This window comes from Cetorhinus maximus, chromosome 2 (genome assembly GCF_964194155.1).
Source record: "Cetorhinus maximus chromosome 2, sCetMax3.hap1.1, whole genome shotgun sequence".
NCBI classification, from domain to species: domain Eukaryota; kingdom Metazoa; phylum Chordata; class Chondrichthyes; order Lamniformes; family Cetorhinidae; genus Cetorhinus; species Cetorhinus maximus.
Genome location: NC_135880.1, coordinates 188553848 through 188578937, shown reverse-complemented (window position 1 = coordinate 188578937; position 25090 = coordinate 188553848).

Below are 25090 nucleotides of genomic sequence, written 5' to 3'. Positions count from 1 at the left end.
GCTCTCTGACTGACTCCCATTCTCTGCATAGGGTGTATGTGCCCCGATAAATCCCACTGGTTTTGCCCGTAGCCTCCAGCAGTTGGCCCAGACATGCCCTACGTTCCAGCAGTTAAAACACAGGCTTCTTGACTTCATTTTTCATTTCAGCACCACACTTTCTGTCCTGAGGAGGGAGCCCAGAATTTCCCTCTTTCCCGTGGGTGCTCAGTTTCCTATTGCTCTCCCCCACCACCCCCTATCCTTCCCAATTGGTTGGGGGTGACTAGGGGAGGGTCTCTTCTGGAACAAGGGTTTGTGGATCAACTCATCATTGTCGGCCAGTGTGGCTGCCTGCCTGGCCCTGTGACCACCACCACCCCTACTCCTCTAGGTGTGTTCCCAATGCAAAGGGGTAGGGAGTTTTTAAACTCCTCAAGAAGAATTATTTCACGGAGGTTTTTGTAAGTGATTTCAGTTTTAAGTGCCCGCACCCAATGGTCAAAAGCAAGTTGCTTAAACCTTTCAAATTCCAGGTACGTCTGGTCAGGCCGTTTCCTGAGGGTACGGAATCTCTGACGGCGTGTCTCCGCACTAACTGATACGCACTTAATTTAGCCATTTTACTGTCTCATAGTCAGTGACACTTTCCTCAGGCAGGAGGAACTAAACCTCGTGAGCCTTTCCTGAAAGCTCACTCTGCAGTAATACGGACGACTGTTGGACTGGCCACTTTAACTGCTGGGCTATAAAGAAGGCTTCCACCTCTGCTTCATCAAACCTAGGGATTAGATGAGCAAACCGGGTTGTCGGAAATATTCCAGACTCTGAGCTCCCAATTTGTTCAAATCCCGGACAAAGTGTTCCAATTTGTTATGACCCGCCCCCAGTTGAAGTTCCCCACAGTTGTTGATCCAGGCGAGACCCCTCAGTTTGCCACTATCTGGCTGGGACACCCACAAATTGTTACACCCTGGGTGAGGAGGGATGGACTGGCTCCCTGTCTTTATTCAACCCCTCCCTCTGTTGGCTGCAACAAGATTTAACCTAAAAAGGATCGTTTGCGGATGCCTTTTTCCAAGACTCAATCGTTATGGTTTAGAAGGAGCCAATTTGATAAGACTTTCTTGAGTTAAAGGGAAGAGTAAGTTTATTAACTACTAAAGCAAGAAATGATAAAATACATGCATATATGGTCATACAGGTTAAAAGTAAGAATTTAGCTTGAAGTAAGTGAATATATATGTATATATATATATATATATATAGCTATATGGAACAATCCTTGATTCATGGGGAGTAAGTGATTGAGCATTGTGATTTGAGATTCCAGTAGAATTGACTCTGGTAGACTATGTTCCCAGCTGATGTTACTTCTGGACAAGCCTGATCCCAGCTTGATAAATCCTAACTTTCAATTGTTTGTTTAGATATGTGGAGAGTGGCTACTGAACAGAGCCACCAGAGTCAGCTAATAAACTTTTAACAAAAGAATAAAACATTTATTTAACAAGAACTATACCTTTACAAATATATACAAATTTGTAAGGATAACACAAGTTGCAAAAGCTATCATATACTCTAATATTCACAATAAGTACATTTCATTTAAACCAGCTGGCACCCTGTGGTCAGACACACCACATTCGTAAACCACCTCAACCAGATACTATGGATCTCTCCTCAACTCCCACCAGATGCTTGTCACACCATGAGCCAACTGGTCTCACCAAACTTCATCTTTCACACGAGGGTTTCCAATTTCCACTTTCCAAGAACTCGCCTTGGAATCTTCTCCCAAACCGATGCTTTCTCTCATACGCCTTCTGCAAGGATTCACCTCCAGGGTTTCAAGCTCTCCTTCTGATGTTCCCCTCCCCTTGGTCACCACATGCATTAAAGCTTTCTTCCACGCACTCTCTCTCACTGATTCAGCCATCAACAGTACACCACTGCTTCTCATGTCCAGAACAAAGAATTACAGACCTTCAGCCATCTCTTTGGATCTTCTGGCCTTTTGCAAGCTGTTCTCACTTTAAACCTTCTTTCTGCAGCTTTTGTCTCTTTAAATCTGAAGCTCTTCCCCTCACTCTTAACTTCACTTAACAGGGCCTTTTCCAGGTTCCTGCCCTTCCTTTGACTAGGAGTCTTTTTGGGATTTTCTCCTGTTCCACTCCCCTGGATTTTGGGGTCTTTTCTTTAGCTTGGGACTGACTATCTATCACCTTTGCTCCAGTCTCTCCTGGCAGCTTTCAACACCAACTCAACTCAAAGAGCTTCCAAATCAAACTGCTGTTTCTAGATTCTTCTGTGTGTGTCTGTGATAGGTACCTGTGTCTCTGGACCCCTGTTGGTAGGCAACAGCTCAGGGTTTCTTTTACTCTCTTTTGCTTTACTTAGCTTAGCGTCATAAAACTCTCATTAGAAATGCAGGCACCTTTTTAAAGTGAAACTAAAACTCAATTTGACCTTTCTTAACACACATGCAGAAATACGAATCAAACTTAAACATTAAAGCTAAAACTCATTCCTAACACCCACAAATACAAATATAATTTACTTAAACTTTCTCTACTTCCTAACAAGGTGAATAGTCAGATTCGAAGTTCCAATAGAGTTGACTCTGGTAGATTAATCATCAGTTTCAGGGGTCCCAATAGTGTTGAATTCGATAGAGAAGAGTCAGTTTCGAGGTTCCTGTAGTGTTGAATTTGGCAGAGAGGGAGAGAGATCGGGATACCTGCAAAATGGCGATTTGCATTGGGTACAGTTTACAGCTGTTACTTCTGAATCAAACTTCCAGCACTTGCTCTCTCTTAGAATGCCCACCAACAGACAGACATCAGGGCAGCTTTTCATCTCACTTTTAAACCCTTTTTTGTATATTCCAAGTGGGAAGCAAGTTCACAAATCTGTCTGCGCATTGCTCACAGGATTTCTTGATGAGATTATACTTATCTCCCAGTATGTCCCATTGTCTCTACAGGAGTGAGCAATTAGTTTCTGGATGTCTTTGGAAGTACTTGTCTGAAAACAGGGTGGGGTTCCATTACCTCTTAGGGAGTCACCCTGCAACATTCCAGCCAGTGGCTTGTGTGCATTTTTAAAAACTCAGGTCTTATTTTTAAAGTCCAATTTTCCCAGATGTAATTTGGTGTTTTTCTTCATTATCATGACAGAAGCTATGAACACAAATGTTTATTTTCATAGGTGAATTAAGAACTCGAAGGAAATGTTTGTTTTTGTAAGGGGTTAAGAACTTAAAGGGATTTAAATGTTACCAATGAGAGTGTTTTTTTAAATATAGTGAAGTCTGCCATAGACACTTAGGATATTATTTTATTAATTTATTTAACTTGATTTCATTTATTTCACCAGGGCTCCTTAGGTTTGCCCAATGCGGATACTGGGTGAGTTAGCATAGAGGGTCTAAGAGAAAATGTTGGTGGTTGTGGGGGCATGGGTTGGTGTGATTTGGCACTAAGTTGGCATAGGGGCTATAGGGGCCATGGGCTGGGTAGAGGGGCATAGGTTGATATGGAGGCTATGATGGGCTATGGGAGGTGGATGGGGGGATGAGGTAGCATGAGTTGGCATTGATTGGGTAAGGAGAGTGTGTTTTATGTTTCATTGTAACTAGGATGAAGTCCCAGAGTGTTATAATCAGCCTGCCATGTCACCCAGCATAGCTTGTGGCAGCCTCTGAGTTCTTTTCATGTGCAGTGGGCCCAATTTATATTAGCACCACTCCTCCAGAACAAATACCTGAAGATTCAAGGCACTTGCTCCCAAGTCAGGAGCATAACTTTGACCCATAAGGTACAAAGAATTTCGACCTTAGCTGGAGTATTGTGTCCAATTCTGGGCACCAGACATGAGGAAAGAAGTGAAGGCTTTAGAGAGGGTGCAGAATGGCTCCAGGGCTGAGGGGCTTCAGTTTTGTGAATACATTGCAGAAGCTGGGGCTGTTCTCCTTGGAAATGAGAAGATTGCAAGGAGATTTGATTGACGTGTTTTAAATCATGAGGGGTCTGGACAGAATAGACGGGGAGAAACTGTTCTCATTGGTGGAAGGGTCGAGAAAGAGGGGACACCAATAAAAAGATGACTGGCAAAAGATCCAACAGCAACAAAAGGCAAAACATTTTACACAGCGGGTGGTTAGGATCTGAAATGCATTGTCTGAGAGTATGATGGAGGCAGATTCAATCGAGGCTTTCAAAAGGGAATTGATTGATTACATGGAAAGAAAACAAGTTGCAGAGTTAGGTAGAAAGGTGGAGAGTGGGGCTAGCTGAGTTGTTCTTTCAGAGAGCCAGCATGGACATGATGGGCCAAATGGCCTCCTTCCCATCCTATGATTCTATGAAATCAAACACAAAAACGGTACAAAGTGGTTGCCATCTCACTGTCACCCAGTTTACACCATCGCACAATGTCAGGTTCCACCTCACAGTCTGTATGGAGGGATTTGAACCTCATTCACCCTTAGAGAACTGCCCTGATCAGATTAATCTGTGTTACACACTGACCAATTTCACTTTCCCTTCAAATCAATAGGACGTAAAATCAAGCAGTGTGCAAACCAGCCGATTGGTTCAGTGGCCCACGGGGGGATTTAAGTTTCAATGACCCCAAAACTTGCTGAGACACCAAGTTCAGGGACGGACATCGGAATGAGATCACTGCCCGCTTTCTGTGATAAAATCACCATGACTGCCTCAACTTCTCCTCCTTTAGCAGTCCCTCCAGATCCAGGATGACTTTCTTACGCTCCAGGTCGATGGGTTTTGAAATGGTTGATATGTCCAATGTGCGATCGGCAGACTCTGCCACATATAGGAGCATGGGGATCACTGCTGCCCGGTAACCCATCACCTTAGTCTTGGGTTCAAGATCCTAGCCCTCAGAAAACCTTTTCTTCAGTTGACCGAAGGCTGAGCTGGGACATTGGATGCGATAATGGATTTCATCGAGAGGAGGTTCCCAAGATGTAGAAAATGATCCGCTTTTTCCAGGGTCTTGCTGTCAATCTCAATCGACAGTGGGAGGTATTGTACTGTGGGAACTAGTTGGAAGAGGATCTTAGTTTTCCAGCTGTTTAGTGAAAGTCCCATTTTCTCATAAGCTTTGGAGAAGAAGCTGACAATGACCTGGAGCTCAGTTTCTGAGTGAGCGCACACACTCAAACATCATCTGCACACTGGAGCTTAATGGCTGAAGTTGGAGTGATTTTGGTTTTGGATTGAATACAGTGTAAGTTTAACAGTTTTCCATCTGTTCTGTAGATTATCTCCACGCCTGAGAGTAATTTCTGGTTCCATTGATAAGGGTTACAGCTTACCTGTCACTGTGGAGTAGGCAGAGGATGGTGACAAATTTCTGAGGGCAGGCATATTTGAGGAGAATACACCATAAGGCTTCATGGTTGACAGAGTCAAAGGCTTTCGTGACACTGAGAAATGCCATACACAGCAATCCACTCACACTGGGACAATTGCATCTGCACTGGGAAACACCTGCACTGGGATAACACCTGCACTGGGATAACACTTGAACTGGGATAACACCTTCACTGGGATATCAGCTGCACTGGGACAACACCTGCACTGGGATAACACCTGCACTGGGATATCAGCTGCACTGGGACAACACCTGCACTGGGATAACACCTGCACTGGGATAACACCTGCACCGGGATATCAGCTGCACTGGGACAACACCTGCACTGGGATAACACCTGCACTGGGACAACACCTGCACTGGGATAACACCTGCACTGGGATAACACCTTCACTGGGATATCAGCTGCACTGGGACAACACCTGCACTGGGACAACACCTGCACTGGGATATCACCAGCACTGGGACAACACCTGCACTGGGACAACACCTGCACTGGGTCACCACCACCTAGATTGGGACAACCACACTGAGAAGCACCTGTCCTGGGACAACAACACCTGAATTAGGGTAGCACCTGCAAAATCAGCATCCTTCCAGCTATGTAAATGATAGACATGGAGAAAATCCAACGTGGATGGGGTAGCTTCATTTACTGATAGATGAAGAGACCAATCTGTGAGAGGCCGGTCCTGCCTCAAGCACTCTATGTGAGGTGGTTATCAGATGTCATCGTGGGTTGTGGCTTTTGCTGCTGACCCCTGGAGCCACAGAGCGTCATGGTAGCACATGCTAGTCTACAGACTATGTCTCCCAGTAGGTGCAGGAATTAATGTTTGGGGCTTTCATGTCACACTTACAAACATCCTTGAAGTGGAGCCTTTGTGCCCTACTGGTCATCTGGCTCCACCTACCTCACCATACAGAAAATCTTCGGGTATGTGACCATCTTCCATCCTGCAGAGGTGCCGAGCCAATGAAGCTGCCTCTTTTTGATGAGTGTCGATATACTTGGGAGCTTTGCCTTTGAGAGGACTGTCGTATTCATGATTTTGTCCTTCCGTGAGATGGCAAAAATGTGCCACAAACAGTGGAGGTGAAAGTTATTGAGCTTCCTTTCTTACTAGCTGTGCTGAGAACACAGGCCTCATAAACCATCCTAAGAGTCAGCTGGGTGTTAACCATGAATAATTCATGAGTCGGCCAAAGGTGGCAACAGTTTTTCCTTGTGCATTTACCGAGTTCCGCATCAAGTGACTGATTGGCTGCCACCATGGACCCAAGGTAGCAAAACTGCTAACCATCTCCGGCAGGGTATTATTCAGTGTGATTAAGGGTGGGTATGTAACACTCTGTCCATAACCATGGTTTTCCTGACACTTGTAGTCATGGAGAATAAATTATAGGATGGAAGAGACAATCCATGAGTCTTTGTAGCTGAGTTTCCGTGTGAGTGCCTAGTGCAGCATCATGAATGTAGAGGAGATCTCTGATCAAGGCATGCTGCATTTTTGTCTTCACTTTCAGTCTGGATGGATTGTCGAGCTTGCCGTCTGACTGAGTGTGCAGGTAAACTCCCTCCATGTGTACAGGTAAGGGAAAGGTCAGGAGCATGGAGAAAAAGATACCAAACCAAGTGGCATTAGGATGGCACTTGCACTAAGCCAACATCTGTGCTGAGACAACACAGCAGGCACTGGGGCAACATCTGGAGTGGGATTCGCTTCTTGCAGTTCTAGTGGAAGAGTAATAGCAACAGGAGAAAGGAGAAAACAGAACTGTACCTGCAGGGAGGCCAGGTAGAAGGAGATGAGCTTTTAGCTATCCGCACACTCCAGCACAACTACCCGTCTGCTCTCCTCAGAGGGCCAGATTGAGGTAGGAATGAAAGGCCCAATAACCACAACTTAATGCCTATTGCCCAATTCCCAATCCAACATCAACTGTACAATGCCCCCAAACCAATGGCCCAACCCCAATGCTCAATGGGTAATGTCCACCCAACACTCATTCCAGTGCCTAACATTCACCCTATTAGACAATACCGTCCTCCACTGTGCAATGCCCAATGCCCACCTCCCACCATCCATTGTGGCTCAAGCTAAAATGGAAGCAACTTCCCTCCCCAGAGAGTCTGAGGAAGTGGAAGCCCAGCTGATCTCAATGGCCAGGGCTCATCACCAGCACTTTCATCAGACTTCAACCCAAATCCAGCAGACCTGCAGCTTAATGGCTTGAAGCAGACAATCGCAGACAGCAGGCACAGCATAGACAGTAGGCCACAGAGACAGCAGAGGCAGGAGAGACAGGAGAGAAAGCAGGCCACAGAGACTCCATATAAGGGTGTTTGGTATAGCAAGGGTTAATGCGGTACTGGGGAACCGTACCACCCAGAGTGTGAAGTAGAGAGTGACATGATAGTGGACTGATTACAGTAGAGTCTAGCAGAAGCCAGAATGGAGATAGCACTTAGTTAAGGGTATGCTCTGAAGATGTACATAGTTACGTGTTACTATTTAACACTCAATGTTCAACCACACAGCCCTCCAGACCTCTTTGTGAGACAGAGAGCAAACCCTTACAATAGAGACAGCAGGCCTCAGGGACAGCAGGCCGGAGAGACAGCAGACCGCAGAGACAGCAGGCCGGAGAGACAGCAGGCCAGAGAGACAGCAGACCGCAGAGACAGCAGGCCGGAGAGACAGCAGGCCAGAGGGACAGCAGGCCAGAGAGGCAGCAGGCCAGAGAGACAGCAGACCGCAGAGACAGCAGGCCGGAGGGACAGCAGGCCGCAGGGACAGCAGGCCGGAGAGACAGCGGGCCGCAGGGACAGCAGGCCGCAGGGACAGCAGGCCGGAGGGACAGCAGGCCGGAGGGACAGCAGGCCGGTGTGACAGCAGGCCAGAGAGACAGCAGACCGCAGAGACAGCAGGCCGGAGAGACAGCAGGCCGCAGGGACAGCAGGCCGGAGGGACAGCAGGCCGGAGGGACAGCAGGCCGGTGTGACAGCAGGCCAGAGAGGCAGCAGGCTGGAGAGAGAGCAGACCGCAGAGACAGCAGGCCGGAGGGACAGCAGGCCAGAGAGGCAGCAGGCCGGTGTGACAGCAGGCCGGAGGGACAGCAGGCCAGAGAGGCAGCAGGCCGGTGTGACAGCAGGCCGCAGGGACAGCAGGCCACAGGGACAGCAGGCCGGAGGGACAGCAGGCCAGAGAGGCAGCAGGCCGGTGTGACAGCAGGCCGGAGAGACAGCAGGCCAGAGAGGCAGCAGGCCGGTGTGACAGCAGGCCGCAGGGACAGCAGGCCGGAGGGACAGCAGGCCAGAGAGACAGCAGGCCAGAGAGGCAGCAGGCCGGTGTGACAGCAGGCCGCAGGGACAGCAGGCCAGAGAGGCAGCAGGCCGGTGTGACAGCAGGCCGCAGGGACAGCAGGCCACAGGGACAGCAGGCCGGAGGGACAGCAGGCCAGAGAGGCAGCAGGCCGGTGTGACAGCAGGCCGGAGAGACAGCAGGCCAGAGAGGCAGCAGGCCGGTGTGACAGCAGGCCGCAGGGACAGCAGGCTGGAGGGACAGCAGGCCGGAGAGACAGCAGGCCAGAGAGGCAGCAGGCCGGTGTGACAGCAGGCCGCAGGGACAGCAGGCCGGAGGGACAGCAGGCCGGAGAGACAGCAGGCCAGAGAGGCAGCAGGCCGGAGAGACAGCAGGCCGGAGAGACTGCAGGCCGCAGGGACAGCAGGCCGGAGGGACAGCAGGCCGGAGAGACAGCAGGCCAGAGAGGCAGCAGGCCGGAGAGACAGCAGGCCGGAGAGACAGCAGGCCGCAGGGACAGCGGGCCGCAGGGACAGCAGGCCGCAGGGACAGCAGGCCAGAGAGACAACAGGCCGGAGAGACAGCAGGCCGGAGTGACAGCAGGCCGCAGAGACAGCAGGCCTCAGGGACAGCAGGCCGGAGAGACAGCAGGCCGGAGAGACAGCAGGCCGGTGTGACAGCAGGCCGCAGAGACAGCAGGCCTCAGGGACAGCAGACCGGAGCGGCAGCAGGCCGGAGGGACAGCAGGCCGGAGGGACAGCAGACCGCAGGGACAGCAGGCCGCAGGGACAGCAGGCTGCAGGGACAGCAGACCGGAGTGGCAGCAGGCCGGAGGGACAGCAGGCCGGAGGGACAGCAGGCCGGAGGGACAGCAGACCGCAGGGACAGCAGGCCAGAGAGACAGCAGACCGGAGGGACAGCAGGCCAGAGAGACAGCAGACCGCAGGGACAGCAGGCCAGAGAGACAGCAGACCGCAGGGACAGCAGGCCAGAGGGACAGCAGGCCGCAGGGACAGCAGGCCGGAGGGACAGCAGACCGCAGGGACAGCAGGCCGCAGGGACAGCAGGCCGGAGTTGGGAACCTGTAGGAATTGTAATGTGGAGAAGGGGATTGGGGGCTTGAAGAATGAGGGAAGCTGCAGGAAAGGGAAGGGGAAGCCTGGGTTAAGGGATGCCCAAGGCTTCCCTGTGAGGCCCAGAGCAGCATTTCATTAGTTGTAAAACATTTTGAATGTGTAAAGGTCACAGAAAATTGCTCTATAAATACAAGTCTTTCTTCCTCAATGCCAATTTTCTGAAATGTGGTTACTGTTAGAATAGGAAATGCAGCAACAAATTAGCACACAGCATAGTCCCACAAACAGCAATGTATTAATGACCAGGGTAATCTGCTTTTATGTTGGGTTGTGAGTAGATATTAGCCAGCACTGAATGGCCAATTTGTCTTTGTCTAAAAATGGACTTTCTGAAATGGAATTTGAATTCACAAGTTCCTGACCCAGGCATGAGGAAGTTACAATTTACAGTTGCCAACCCTCCAGGACTGGCCTGGAGTCTCCAGGAATTGAGGATCCGTCTCCAGGTCACGGATGTGTGCAACCCTGGAGAAAAATTTTCAGGACATTAAAAAAGATTGTTGTTCTTTGTCATTTTCTTTGAACATTTTTCTTTATCAAATGGAAAAAAATATTGAAAATAGGGAGAAAAGGCTGTTTGGCTGTCAGTCAAACATCGGGGAATGAGTCCTTTTGCTTTCCAATTGGTTCAGGGGGGCAGCGCGTCACAAGGATGGGTGTGGCCAACTAATGGCTGGAGTGTGGGGAAAATCATGAGGTAAAACCTCTAGGAATACATTTAATCACAGTTCGCAATCCTAGCATTGAGCCAGAGCTGGCACTCTAGGCGCTGTAGCTGGTGATGCTTTTTACAGCAATGGTTGTCTGGGATTTATATTTCCTGAACTCGATGATGATTTCCTATTAGCATAGCAACACAGAAACATCCAGAACTGGAGGAGACCACTGCTCTGTCCCAAAGTTTGGTCAATGCATTGACTAAGTTCATTTTTTTTACCGTCATCTTATTTGAATAAATTTTCTGTGGCTTTTGGTCAAACCTGACCAGTTTCAGGGAGGCACATTTGGGAATGCGTGCGCATGGTCCTCAGGAGCCAGTTGAGGTGTGGCGGTTTGTGGGGGTAACTCTACTCACAGGAGGTAATCGTGAGGAGATTATGGTGAGCTAAGGGCAAGGGAGGCCCATAGAATTCACTCCTGCTCCTCTTGGCCCTCGAGAAAACGTGAACAAATAAAATCCAGCTGCCCATGTCTCCCCTGGCCCTCGATTCCCTTTTGGAAAAGCAGCCACTGACCTCCCGCTCAAGGCTTCGGAGCGACATAGCAGATTGAGGCCCAATAATATCACCAAATCTGCTCTACATGCTTGAAGAAGGACCCCGCTTTGCCCCTGCGGGTGTCCCGCTAGCCAGCTGAAAAGAACAGGTTATGAGAGGGCAGCAGGATAAGAGGGGTTAAGCCTTACTTTACCTGATGGTCCCAATCCTCCTCCTCCTCCATCCAGTAGCCACCGGGCAGGGGGAGTTAAAACCCAGGCCAGTATCTATGATGAATGAGACAAACTAACAAGTCAAAACTGAGCGCATAATGTTGAAACTCAAGCTGATTTTGTGTTTTTTATTGGATCAGTGTGATCCAAATGTGACTACAATGTGCCCCTTTACCAATTGGTTGATTGTAAATGCAGCTCTAAAAATATAACCAAGCTGTGATCTGCATGAACTCCATCAATAAACAGTTCCCTCGCCTCTCCCTTGGCAAATAAACAGTAACACAGATCAAATTCTTTCAGACAGAACCAGCTCCTTTTATTTTGTTAAGCACAGAGTGCAGTGCTGAACGAGACCCCGGAAAAGGGTGAGTGCAACAATAAAAGTCAAAGCATTTAAACAGCTTTTTTCTGTAACATAAATCTTCAGCCTGCACACCACGGGTGCTCCTGAAATACACAGAGCGAGGGAGGCTTGGGGGCTTCAGTCATTGCAGGGGTTGAAGGTCAGCCATTTGCAAACTGTTGCAATCTGTTTCATGGAGACCAGACTGCCCCTGTCAGAGTATAATTATGGCATCACATTTCAGAAGAGAGTGTTTGAATAAAATAGCCTGAGACCTGCAACCATCAGGACTCCTACTCACTTGATTCAAGATTTCACGACCATCTTTTAACCCACAAAAGCCTCATGTGGCATTGGAGCTGATGTTTCCTTCAAGTGCAGCATTTCCTGAGAACAGCATTGTTTGGAACTCCTAGCCGAGAAAAGATCATCCAATTTGCCTTGGACCATGCTGCAGTTGCAAAATACAATAATAATGGGGTTGTTGACTATTACAACAATCAATCCCTATCAATAATCAACATCAGGTTCAGGTCTGACACAAGGAAAGCCACAATGCTGGAAAGCTTTGGGAACCATAGGCCCATATTCACTTATTTGTCCCAAGCACGTTGCACTCATGTCACGTCCAGTCTCCAATCACACTTCTCCCAAAATATTAAAATGTGAAACAAATTTGAATGAATGGATACTATCTGTTTCCACTGCTTTCCTAGCAGGGCCTGCTTGATAGGCCATTCGCTCAGTGAAATATTGTTACCACAAGTGAATTTTCTGAACTTACCCCCTTCACACACACAGGCCACATGCTCTGGTTCTGCTGTACTGGACAAGGTGAAACAGCTTGTCAGTGTCAACACTGTCCAGACCTCTCAGAACCCTAAAAACAACAACCAGCCTTCTCTTTTTCAGTCAGAACATGCCCAATTTACATAATTGTTCATAACCCAAGCCCTTCATACCCTCACACCAATGATTTATGAAGTGGCAATATTATCTCAATATTTCAACTTAATAATGGCCATTAATATCAACACATCCCAAAATCTGATCTGCTTTATTCAATGCCACTTAAAATTATTGTGATTTTTTTTTACTCTTTCATAGGAAGTCAGCATCGCTGGCTAGGTCAGGAATTATTACCCATCCCTAATTGCCCAGAAGAGGGTGGTGGTGAGCTGCCTTCTTGAACCGCTGCAGTCTGTGTGGTGTAGGTACACCCACAGCGCAGTTAGGAAGGGAGTTCAAGGATTTTGACCCAGCAACATTGAAGGAACAACCGATATATTTCCAAGTCAGGATGGTGAGTGGCTTGGCGGGTGGGGGGGGTGGGATCTTGCAGGTGATGGTGTTCCCATGTGTCTACTGCCCTTGTCCTTCCAGGTGTTTGAGGTCACAGGTTTGGGAGATGCTCTGGAAGATGCCTTGGTGAGTCACTGCATCTCATAGCTGGTACACCACTACTATGCAGCCACTGTTCATTGGTGGTGGAGGGGTTGAATGTTTAAATTGGTGGCTGGGGTGCCAATCAAGTGGCTGCTTTGTCATGGATGGTGTCAAGTTTCTTGAGTGTTGTGAGAGCTGCACTTATCAGGCCAGTGGAGAGTATTCCACCACACTCCTGATTGTGCCTTGGAGATGGTGGACAATCTTTGAGGAGTCAGGAAGAGAGTTAATCCCCTCAGGATTCATGCCTCTGACCTGCTCTTGTAGCCACAATATTTAAATGGATAGCCCAATTCAGTTTCTGGTCAATGGTAACCGCCCCCAAGGATGTTGATAGTGGGGGATTCAGCGATGGTAATACAATTGAATGTCAAGGGGTGATGGTTAGATTCTCTCTTGTTGGAGATGGTCATTGCTTGGCAGTTATGTGGTGTGAATATTATTTGCCAATTATCAGCACAAGCCTGAATGTTGCTGAACTCCTGCTGCATGTTGGCACAGATTGCTTCAGTATCTAAGGAGTTGGTAATGATACTGAGCATTGTGCAATCATCAGCGAAATTCAAGCAGGTTTGTGACCCTACTTCTTACCTTATGATGGAGGGAAGGTCATTGATGAAGCATTTAAAGTTGGGCGAGCCTAGGACAACCATGTGGAGCTCCTGCAGTGATGTCCTGGGAATGAGGTGATTAGCCTCCAACAACCACAGTCCTATGCATGTACAGTGGCAGCAGTGTGTAGACTGTAGTAACCTGATTTGTAATATACCTTTAAGTTGAGTATTGTAATGTAAGGTCACATGATCTTAATGCCCAATAGCAGAGTAGCGCAGGATACCTCTATGTGAGAGAGTCTTGAGTTGGTCACTGATGAGTGAAGACAGAGTTTGATGTTGTGAGCATAAAAGTATAGTTGCTGAGTTTAATTTGTAAATAAACAGCATGTGTTTATTCTAACAATGATCTCCTGATGTTCTCTGTCTCTGTACTGACTCGGTCACCCCAAAACAAGCGTTAAAACCCAGATCCTTTAGCCCCAACAAACCAAAGGGCTCTGGATCCAACAACCACCTACAAGATGCACTGCAACAGCTCACCAAGGGTCCTTCAACAGCACCCTCCAAACCTGCAACTTCTATCACCAAGGTGGACAAGGGCAGCAGATGTATTGAAACACCACCACCTGCAAGTTTCTCTCCAAGCCTCACACCATCTTAACTTGGAAATATATTGCCCTCCTTCATTGTCACTGGATCAAAATCTCAGAATTCCCTCCCTTAACAGCACTGTGGGTGTATCTACACCACATGGACAGCAGCGGTTCAAGGAGGCAGCTCATCACCACCTTCCCAAGGGCAATTAGGGATGAGCAATAAATGCTGGCCCAGCCAGTGACGCCCACATCTCAAGACTGAATAAAAAAAGAATCTTCCTTTGTGCTAGGCTGAGTGGCCCTGGAGGAATGCAAACTGAGCATCAGTGAGCAGGATATTGCTGAGGAAGTGCTGCTTGAAAGCACTGTCGACGACACCTTCCATCATTTTGCTGATGATCGAGAGGAGGCTAAAGGGGCGGTAATTGGCTGGATTGGATTTGTCCTGTTTTTTGTGGACAAGGCATACCTGGCAATTTTCCACATTACTGGGTAGATGCCAGTGTTGTAGTTGTACTGGGACAGCTTGGTTAAGAGCACAGTTAGTTCTGGAGCACAAGTCTTCAGTACTATTGCCAGGATCTTGTCAGGGCCCATAGCCTTTGCTGTATCCAGTGTCTTCAGGCTGAAGACTGGCATTTGTGATGCTGGAGACTTCAGGAGGAGGCCAAGATGGATCATCCACTCGGCACTTCTGGCTGAAGATGGCTTCAAATGATTCAGCCTTGTCTTTTGCATTTATTGTTGATCAAGCCCCCCATGTCTCTCTCATTTTCCATGCACACTATTTTCTTTTCAATCCTCTCTCTATATACTTTGTACCCATCTGAATAAGGGGGCATATTTTAACAATTAATAAAAGTGAGTAATCAAGAAGCAAGTTCCACAAAAAAGAGAAAGAAATAATTCTTGCCCAGAAGATTGTGGATACTGGGCTCAATTAACTGAGATTTATAGATTTTAATTTGGTAAAAATGAAAGGAAGAGTTCTATTTTCAAAATGCCTTTCATTACCTCAGGATGATCCAAAACCTTCTATGTAGTATCTTTGAAATATAGCTAGTGTTGTAATTTGGGAAATGTGGTAGCCAATTTGCACACAGCAAGATCCCACAAAGAGCAATGCGATAATGAGCAGATAATCTGTTTCAGTAATTTTAGTTGAGAGATAAATTTGGCCAAGAATCCAGGGAGAAATCTCTTGCTTAAAAATAGTGCCACTGGATCTTTTACTGTAGTTTAACATCTCATCTGAAAGACAGCACCTCTGACAGTGCAGCATTCCCTCAGTACTGCACCAGAGTGTCAGTCTACCTTGCATGGTCAAGTTTATGGAGTGGGACTTGAGCCTGCAAGCTTTGGATTCCTAAGTGAGAACGCTACCAACTGACCACAGGGTATCAAGCGGTAGGGATCAAAGGCATTAACTGGAAGTGAAGAGCAGATTAGTCATGATTTAACACAGCTGTGGAACAGATTCAAGGGCTGAATGACCACTTCCTGTTCCTATGACCCATTTTCCATTGTTCTAAATTGAATTTTCTCTGCCACCTGTCAATTCCCAAATATATTCAAATCTTCCTGTGGCTTCTTGTGCTCAGCTTTGCAGTCTACCACTTTCATTAGCTTCGTAACATTTGCACTTGTAACTCTAGCTCAAGATTATTTATGGAGATATTCAATAAAACAGGTTCCTTGGACCCCACCGGTAACATTGTCCGGGGCTGATGACAAATTCTGTACCACCAGCCTCAACAATTCTGTATCGCCAAACTCCATCCTTGGCTCAGCTCATCTGCTGCTGAAACCCTCATCCATGCCTTTGTTCCACCTAGACTTGATTATGTAAATACATTCCTGACCAGCCTCTCATCTTCCATCCTCCATAAACTTAAGCTCATCCAGACTCTGCTGCCAATGTCCTAAATCACATAAAGTTGTGTTCACCCCATCACCCCTGTTCTCACTGACCTACATTAACTCCTGGGCCAGGATTTCCCAGTCGGTGAGCAGGGAGCAGGGCTCACTCACTGACACATAAAATGACGCTGAGTGACATCGGGCTGAACTCCCAGCGTCACCCCGCCTCATTTCATATTCAGGTCGGCGGGGGCTCAGCCGAATCAGCTGTGCACCTGCCGACCTGTCGATGGCCAATTGAGGCCATTTAAAAACTAATTGCAGTACTTAAAGGACCTGCCCATCCAACCTTAAGGTTGGCGGGCAGGCCGGGAGCCCTGGCGGGCATTAGAAAAAGCATGAAACCTCATCCATGGGCGGGATGGGGTTTCATGTAGGTTTTTAAAAAGTTGACAAAAGTGTAACTAAAAGTTATGGCCATGTCCCAACTCATGTAACAGTGTCACATGAGGGGACATGTCAGGGAAATTTTATTTTCTGTTTTTAACATTTGTTTATTATGGAGTCGATCTCCCTGAGGCAGCGTTTAGCCTCAGGGAGATGAGTCGCTCTTTCGTGCGCATGTGCGCAAAAGAGCGCATTCTCAGCTCAGGAAATCCCCCCCCCCCAATCAACCCTGCACAGGGAACGCATCGCGCTTCCGTGCAGACGTTACGCTGGGCGGGCCTTAATTGGCCCACCCATGTAAAATGGCAGCGCGCCCCCAATCTGGGGCACCGATCAGAGGTGTGCCTCCATGCGCCCAGTCCTGAACTTTTAATCCAGACTACTGGTCAGTTACAGTCCAAGTTCAAGGCTTCAATACTACTTTTAAAATTAATACTGGAGCTGCTGTTAACATATTAGCAGATGACCGTGACTGGCTTCAGCCAGTGACCCTTCATCCATCAGACATCAAGTTACAGGCGAAATATACCTTCCAATTAAAGGCAGAAATATTGCTTCTCTTAGCTCCAAGGGGCGACAGATCGTTGCTTCTCTCTATTCTTCACAAGCGATGTACGTTCTTGTTGAGTGGAGACATTGACATACTTCAAGGAATTCTAGAAAAACCAGGTGATGCTCATCATTTGAACGATTCACTGTCTTCCATGCAACAATCTTCAACCTTTTATTTAGAAGCAGTGGAAACTCAGCTTTCAGAAGCTGACAAAGTTTATACATTCAACAGTGAGTTCCTTTCCTTCGCAGAGACACCAGCCGCTAGACCCTGGGTGGAGATTGAAGTTCTGAATCTCTCAGTTCTTCACAGAGTCAGGCCAGAATTGACAGATACAGATGCCACTGCAGCAGACGGTGACCATCCCCACGAAGACCTGCTGGGTCTGAATTGGCTCTTCCTAGAAAGTGAGGAGGAAGAATCCCTTGCAGTACTGAGTGACCTCTTAGAAATTGAGGTCCTAGAGAATGATTCATCTTTCCCATTGATGGATGTACCTTATGAAATCTCTGTTGTCTTTTTAGTGGGGTCAGCTATGTTTCTAGTGGATGAGCAGCATTCAGATCTTAGTTCCACTGAACCTACCAATATATGCACAGAATCACAGAATTGTTACAGCAAAGCAGGAGGCCATTTGGCCCATCATGTTTGCATCGGCTCACCAAATAAGCAACTCCCTGAGTGCCATTCCCCAACCTTCTCTCCGTAACACTGCACATTCTTCCTTTTCAGCTAACAGTCTAATTTCCTTTTGAATGCTTCAATTGAACCTGCCTCCAACACACTCACAGGCAGTGCATTCCAAACCCTCACTGCGTAAAAAAGTTTCTCCTCATACGAGCATACGAAATAGATGCAGGGGTACGCCATTTGACCCCTCGAGCCTGCTCCGCCATTCCATAAGATCATGGCTGATCTGTTTGTGTTTCGAATTCCACATTCCCATCTAACTCCGATAACCTTTGATTCCCTTGCCTAACAACAATCTATCTACGTCTGCCTTAAAAATATTCAATGACCCCCGCCTCCACCACCTCCTGAGGCAGAGAATTCCAAAGTTGCACAACCCTCTGAGATAAAATATTTCTCCCCATCTCTATCCTAAAAGGACGACCCCTAATTCTAAAACAGTGCCTCCTAGCTCTGGACTCACCCACAAGAGGAAACATCCTTTCTAAGTCCACCTTGTCAACGCCATTCAGGATCTTATATACTTCAATCAAGTCACCCCTCACTCTTCTAAACTCCAGTGGAAACAACCCCAGTCTGTCCAACCTTTCCTCATAAGACAACCCGCTCATTCCAGGTATCAATCTAGTAAACCTCCCCTGAACCACCTCTAATGCCTTAGAGATATAGAAAATAGAAATATAGAAAATAGGAGCAGGAGTAGGGCATTCACCCCTTCGAGCCTGCTCTGCCATTCTATATGATCATGGCTGATCCTCTATCTCAACACCGTACTCCTGCGCTCTTCCCCATACCCCTTGATGCATTTAGAGTCTAGAAATCTATCCATTTCTTTCTTAAATACATTCAGCTACTTGGCTTCCACAGCCTTCTATGGTAGAGAATTCCATAGGTTCACCATCCTCTGAGGGAAGAAGTTCCTTCTCATCTCAGTCCTAAATGGTCCACCCCCATATCCTGAGATTGTGACCCCTTGTTCAAGACCCCCCCAACCCCCAGCCAGAAGAAACATCATCCCTGCATACTGTCTGTCCATCCTTGTCAGAATTTTATATGTTTCAATGAGATCCCCTCTCATTCTTCTAAACTCCAGTGAATATAGGCCTAGTCGGCCCAATCTCTCTTCATATGACAATCCTGCCATTCAGGAATCAGTCTGGTGAGCCTTCACTACACTCTCTCTATGGCAAGTATATCCTTTCTTAAGTAAGGAGACCAAAACTGCACTCACTACTCCAGGTGTGGTCTCCCCAAGGCCCTGTACAGCCGCAGTAAGATATCCTTGCTCCTGTACTCAAGTCCTCTCGCAATGAAGGCCAACATACCACTTGCCCTCTTAACTGCTTGCTGCACCTGCATTCTTGCTTTCAGTGATTGGTGTACAAGAACACCCAGGTCCCTTTGTACATCAACGTTTCTCAGTCTATCACCTTTTAAACATTACTTTGCCATTCTGTTCTTCCTACTGAAGTGGATAACTTCACACTTATCCACGTTAAACTGCATCTGCCATGTATTTGCCCGCTCACGCAACCTGTCTAAATCACCTTGAAGCTCTTAACACCCTCCTCATCGCTCACATTCCCACCAAGTTTTGTGTTATCAGCAAACCTGGAAACATTACATTTAGTTCTCTCATCCGAATCATTGATATATTGTAAATAGCTGGGGCCCAAGCACTGACTCCTGCAGTACCCCACTAATCATTGTCTGCCACTCTGAAAAAGAGCCATTTATTCCTACTCTCTGCTTCCTGTCTGCTAACCAATTCTCAATCCATGCCAATATATTACCCCCAATCCCATGTGCTTTAATTTTGCACACTAACCTCTTATGTGGGACTTTATCAAAAGCTTTCTGAAAATCCAAATGCACCACATCCATTGGTTATCCCTTGTCTTTTCTGCTAGTTACATCCTCAGAAAACTCCAGTAGGTTTCTCAAATATGATTTCCCTTTCATAAATCCATGTTGACTTTGTCTAATCCCACTGATATTTTCTAAGTGACCTGTTATTATATCCTTTATAATAGAATCTAGCATTTTCCCTACTACTGATGTTAGGCTAACCAGCCTGTAAATTGCGGTTTTCTCCCTCCTTCCTTTTTTAAATAGTGGGGTTACATTTGTCACCCTCCAATCTGCCAGGACTGTTCCAGAATCTACAGAATTTTGGAAGATGACAACCAATGCATCCATTATTTCCATGGTCACCTCCTGTAGTGCCCTGGGATGTACATTATCAGGCCCTGGGGATTTATTGCCTTTCAATCCCATTAATTTCTATAGCACTATTGTTTTATTGATTGGTTGCTGAATTCTAAACTGCTCCCAATCCTCTTGCTTGCTACTTTTTCTAGCAACTTTATATGACTCCTCTTTGGATCTTATGCTATCCTTAATTTCTTTTGTTAGTCATGGTTGGGCTGCTTTTCCTGTTGTGTTTTTGCACCAGAAAGGAATGTATAACTGTTGCAATGCAGACATTCATTCCTTAAATATTAACCATTGCCTATCCACGATCATGCCTTTTAATGAAGTTCCCCAATCTACCTTAGCCAACTCATGCCCCATACTTCATAGTTTCCTTTGTTAAGATTTAGGACCCTAGTTTCAAATTGGACTACTTTACTTTCCATCCTAATGAAGGATTCTATCATGTTATGGTCACTGTTCCCTAAAAGACCCCACACAACAAGATTATTAATTATACCCTTCTCATTATACAAAACCAAGTTTTGGATAGCCTGTTCCCTAGTCGGTTCCTGGTCTAAAAAATCCATCTCGTACACACTCCAGGAATTCATCTGCCACAGTATTATTGATAATTTGGTTTGCCCGGTCTATATGTAAATTAATGTCACCCATGATCACTGTAGCACCCTTGTTACATGCATCTCCAATTCTCTGTTTAATGCTGTCCTTACCTTATCACTGCTGTTTGGAAGCCTATAGACAATTCTAAGTAATATTTTCCGCCCCTTGTTGCGTCTTAGCTCCACCGATTCTAAGTCTAGATTTTCTGAGCCAATATCCTCTCTCACTATCACACTGATTTCATCCTTAACTAACAATACCATGCCACCTCCTTTTCCTTTTTGCCATTCCATCCTAAATATGGAGTATCCTTGGATATTCAGTTCCCAGGCTTGGTCACCCTGCAACCATGTCCGCATAATCGCAATTATATCGTAGCCGTTTACATCTATTTGTATGGTTAATTTGTCTACCTTATTGCACCCTTCCTTAAATCAGGAGGCCAAAACAGCATTAAACATTCGAGATATAGTCTCATCAATGCCCTGTATAACTGAAGCATAACATCCTCATTTTTATATTCAATTCCTCTCATAATAAAGAATAGCATTTCATTAGCCTTCTTAATTACCTGATCATGCATACTAACTTTTTGTGACTCATGCACTAGAACACCTAGATCCCTCTGTACCTTGGAATTTTGCAGCCATCCTCCATTTAAGTAATAAAAACAAAAAACTGCGGATGCTGGAAATCCAAAACAAAAACAGAAATACCTGGAAAAACTCAGCAGGTCTGGCAGCATCGGCAGAGAAGCTGTTTTTGTTCTCCATTTAAGTAATACTCTGCTTTTTTATTCTTCTTGCCAAAATGAACAACTTCACATTTTCCTATATTAAACTCCATCTGCCATAATTTTGCCCACTCACTCAGCCTATCTATCACCATCTGAAACCTCCTTATGTCCTCTTCACAACATAATTTCTTACCTATCTTAGTGTCATCTGCAAATTTAGCTACCATGCCTTCACTCTCCTCAACTAAGTCATTTATATAAATTGTAAAAAGTTGAGGCCCCAGCACAGCCCCTGTGGACTCCACTCATCACATCCTGCCAATCAGAAAAAGGCCCATTTATGCATACTCTCTGCTTTCTGCCAGCCAGCCAATCTTCTATCCTCACTAATATCGCCTGCTAATTATCCCCTACACCATGAGCTTTTATTTTCTGCAATAACCTTTGATGTGGCACCTTATCAAATGCCTTCTGGAAATCCAAATGCAGCACATCTACAGACTCCCCTTTATCCACAATGTATGTTACTTCCTCAAAGAACTCCAACAAAGTGGTAAAGCATGATTTCCCTTTCACAAAACCATGCTGACTCTTCCTAATTACCTTGAGTTTCTCTAAGTTCCCAGCTATGACTTCCTTAATTCTATTTGATTCTAATACCTTCCCCACAACAGACGTCAAGCTAACTGGCCCATAGTTTCCTGTTTTCTGTCTCGGCCTCTTCTTGAATAGAGGGGTTATATTTGCCACGTTCAAATCTGATGGATCCTTTCCGGAATTTTGGAAAATTAGCACCCACACATCTTCTACCTCATTTAAGACCCTAAGGTAGAGTCCATCTGATCTCGGACTCTTGCCAGTCCACAGCTTCATCATATTGCTCAGTACTGCTTCCCTAGTGATTGTAATTTCACCAAGTTCCTCTCTCCCTTCCACATCTTGATTTACAGTTATTACTGGAATATTTTTTGCATCCTCTATAGTGAAATTGCTTACTTTATCCCCTGTTTTCCATGAAGAATCTTCCATGGGAGATAGCTTACTCAAGTCCAGGTCAGAGTGCATGGAGGGTCACACTGCTCGAGAGCTGGTACCTTCTGGGGTGAAGGTCAATTGACACCCAAACTTCAGTCGCAGCTGAAGTCTTCTTCTCTCCAGGAGGTCAGCACAGAAGCTGCGGTAGAACCTTTAACACTTCTGAAGCTGCAGAATCCTGGATAGCAATCTTGTTCCCGAGTTGATTGTCTACAGGAAATTCATCTCATTACAGAAGTTGCGGCTGTCTTATCTCCATATCCTCAGCAATTCTTCCCTTTGCCTATAGTGGAGCAGCCTCATACTGAGAGAAGTGAGGCTCTCTTACCACTGCCTATTGAAAGTCAACAGTCCTCCCAAAATATCATTGAGAAATCTTCTTTCCCTGACAGTCTTACAGGAATTTGGTCCTTTTTGCTTTGTCCTCAAAGTTCATTGGAATCTCGGATCTTCAATACTTCTTCAGTCTTCGATATGGCAGTGAATGATACAGCAGTGACAGTCTCCCTGAAGTTGAAGATAATTCCTCTCCTGAAGCTCTTTCCCTGAGCACTTTGAGGGAGCAAGTTGCTCAGGGAGACCTGTGTTCTTCCCTTCTAGTCTCAGGGGGTCCAAAGGTCGATTCTCTTCAGTTTTCTTTCTTAGATCAGTCTTTCATTGAAAAGTCTCTGCTGTCCTTGCAGTTTTGTCATCCTGCAACCTACACTCTTCTTCCTGGCAATGCAAACCACAATGCTGCTAAACTGCTGTCCTATTCTGCAGATGATAGGAACATAGAAACATCTTCCTTTTATTAATTTACGGGATGTGGGGCTTCGCTGGTTAGGCCAGCATTTATTGCCCATCCCTAATTGCCTTTCAGAAGGTAGTGGCAAGCTGCCTGCTTGAAAAGTTGCAGCCTCTGTGTCGTTAGGAAGGGAGTTCCAGGATTTTGACTCAGCGACGGTGAAGGAACGGTGATATATTTCCAAGTCAGGATGGTGAGTGGCTTGGAGGGGATCTTGCAAATGATGGTGTTCCCATCTCTCTGCTGCCCTTGTCCTTCTAGATGAGGTTGTCGTGGGTTTCGAAGATGCTGCTGAAGGAGCCTTGGTGAGTTACTGCAGTGCATTTTGTAGGTGGTACACACTGCTGCCAATGTTCGTCGGTGGTGGAGGGAGTGAATGTTTGTGAGTGGGGTGCCAATCAAGCAGGCCGCTTTGTCTTGGATGGTGTCAAGCTTCTTGAGTGTTTGTGGAGTTGCACTCATCTAAGCAAGTAGAGAGTATTCCGCATTGCAGACTTGTGCCTTGGAGATGGTGGACAGGCTTTGGTGAGTCAGGAGGTGAGTTACTCGCCACAGGATTCCTAGCCTCTGACCTGCTCTTGTAGCCACAGTATTTATATGGCTAGTCAAGTTCAGTTTCTGGTCAATGGCAACCCCCAGGGTGTTGATAGTGGGAGATTCAGCGATGGTAATGCCATTGAATGTCAAGGGGCAATAGTTGGATTCTCTCTTGTTGGAGATGGTCATTGCCCGGCACTTGTGTGGCATGAATGTTATTTGCCACTTGTCAGCCCAAGGCTGGATATTGTCCAGGTCTTGCTGCATTTGGACATGGACTGCTTCAGTATCTGAGGAGTTAGAACTTTGCGCAATCATCAGCGAACATCCCCACTTCTGACCTTATGATGCAGGGAATGTCATTGATGAAGCAGCTGAAGATGGTTGGGCTGAGGACACTACCCTGAGGAATTCCTGCAGTGATGTCCTGGAACTGAGATGACTGACCTCCAACAACCACAACCATCTTCCTTTGTACTAGGTATGACTCTAACCAGTGGAGAGTTTTACCCCTTGATCCCCATTGACTCCAGTTTTGCTAGGGCTCCTTGGTGCCACACTTGGTCAAATGCTGCCTTGATGTCAAGGGCAGTCACTCTCACTTCACCTCTGGAGTTCAGCTCTTTAGTCCTTGTTTGAACCAAGGCTGTAATGAGGTCAGGAGCTGAGTAGCCCTGGCAGAACTCAAACTGAGCATCAGCGAGCAGATTATTGTTAAGCAAGTGCCGCTTGATAGCACTGTTGACTACCCCTTCCATCACTCTACTGATGATCGAGGGTGTACTGATCAGGCATAATTGGCTGGGTTTGATTTGTCCCGCTTTTTCTGTACAGGACATACCTGGGAAATTTTCCACATGGCTGAGTAGATGTCAGTGTTGAGGCTGTATTGGAATGGCTTGGCTATGGGCGCGGCAAGTTCTGGAACACAAGTCTGCAGCATTGTTGCTGGAATATTGTCAGGGCCCATAGCATTTGCAGTATCCAGTGCCTTCAATGTTTCTTGATATCATGTGGACTGAATAAAATTGGCTGAAGATTGACATCTGTGATGCTGTGGACCTCCGGAGGAGGTCAAGATGGATCATCTACTCGGCACTTCTGGCCGAAGATTGTTGTGAATGCTTCATCCTTATCTTTTACACTAATGTGCTGGTCTCCTTCATCATTGAGAATGAGGATATTTGTGGAGCCAACTCTTCCAGTGAGCCATTTAATTGTCCACCACCATTCACAACTGGATGTGGCAGGACTGCAGAGTTTAGATCTGATCCATTGGTTGTGGAATCGCTTAGCTCTGTCTATCACTTGCTGCTTATGCTGTTTGGCACACAAGTAGTCCTGTGCTGTAGCTTCACTAGGTTGACACCTCATTTTTATGTCTGCCCAGTGCTGCTCTTGACATGCCCTCCTGCACTCTTCATTGAACCA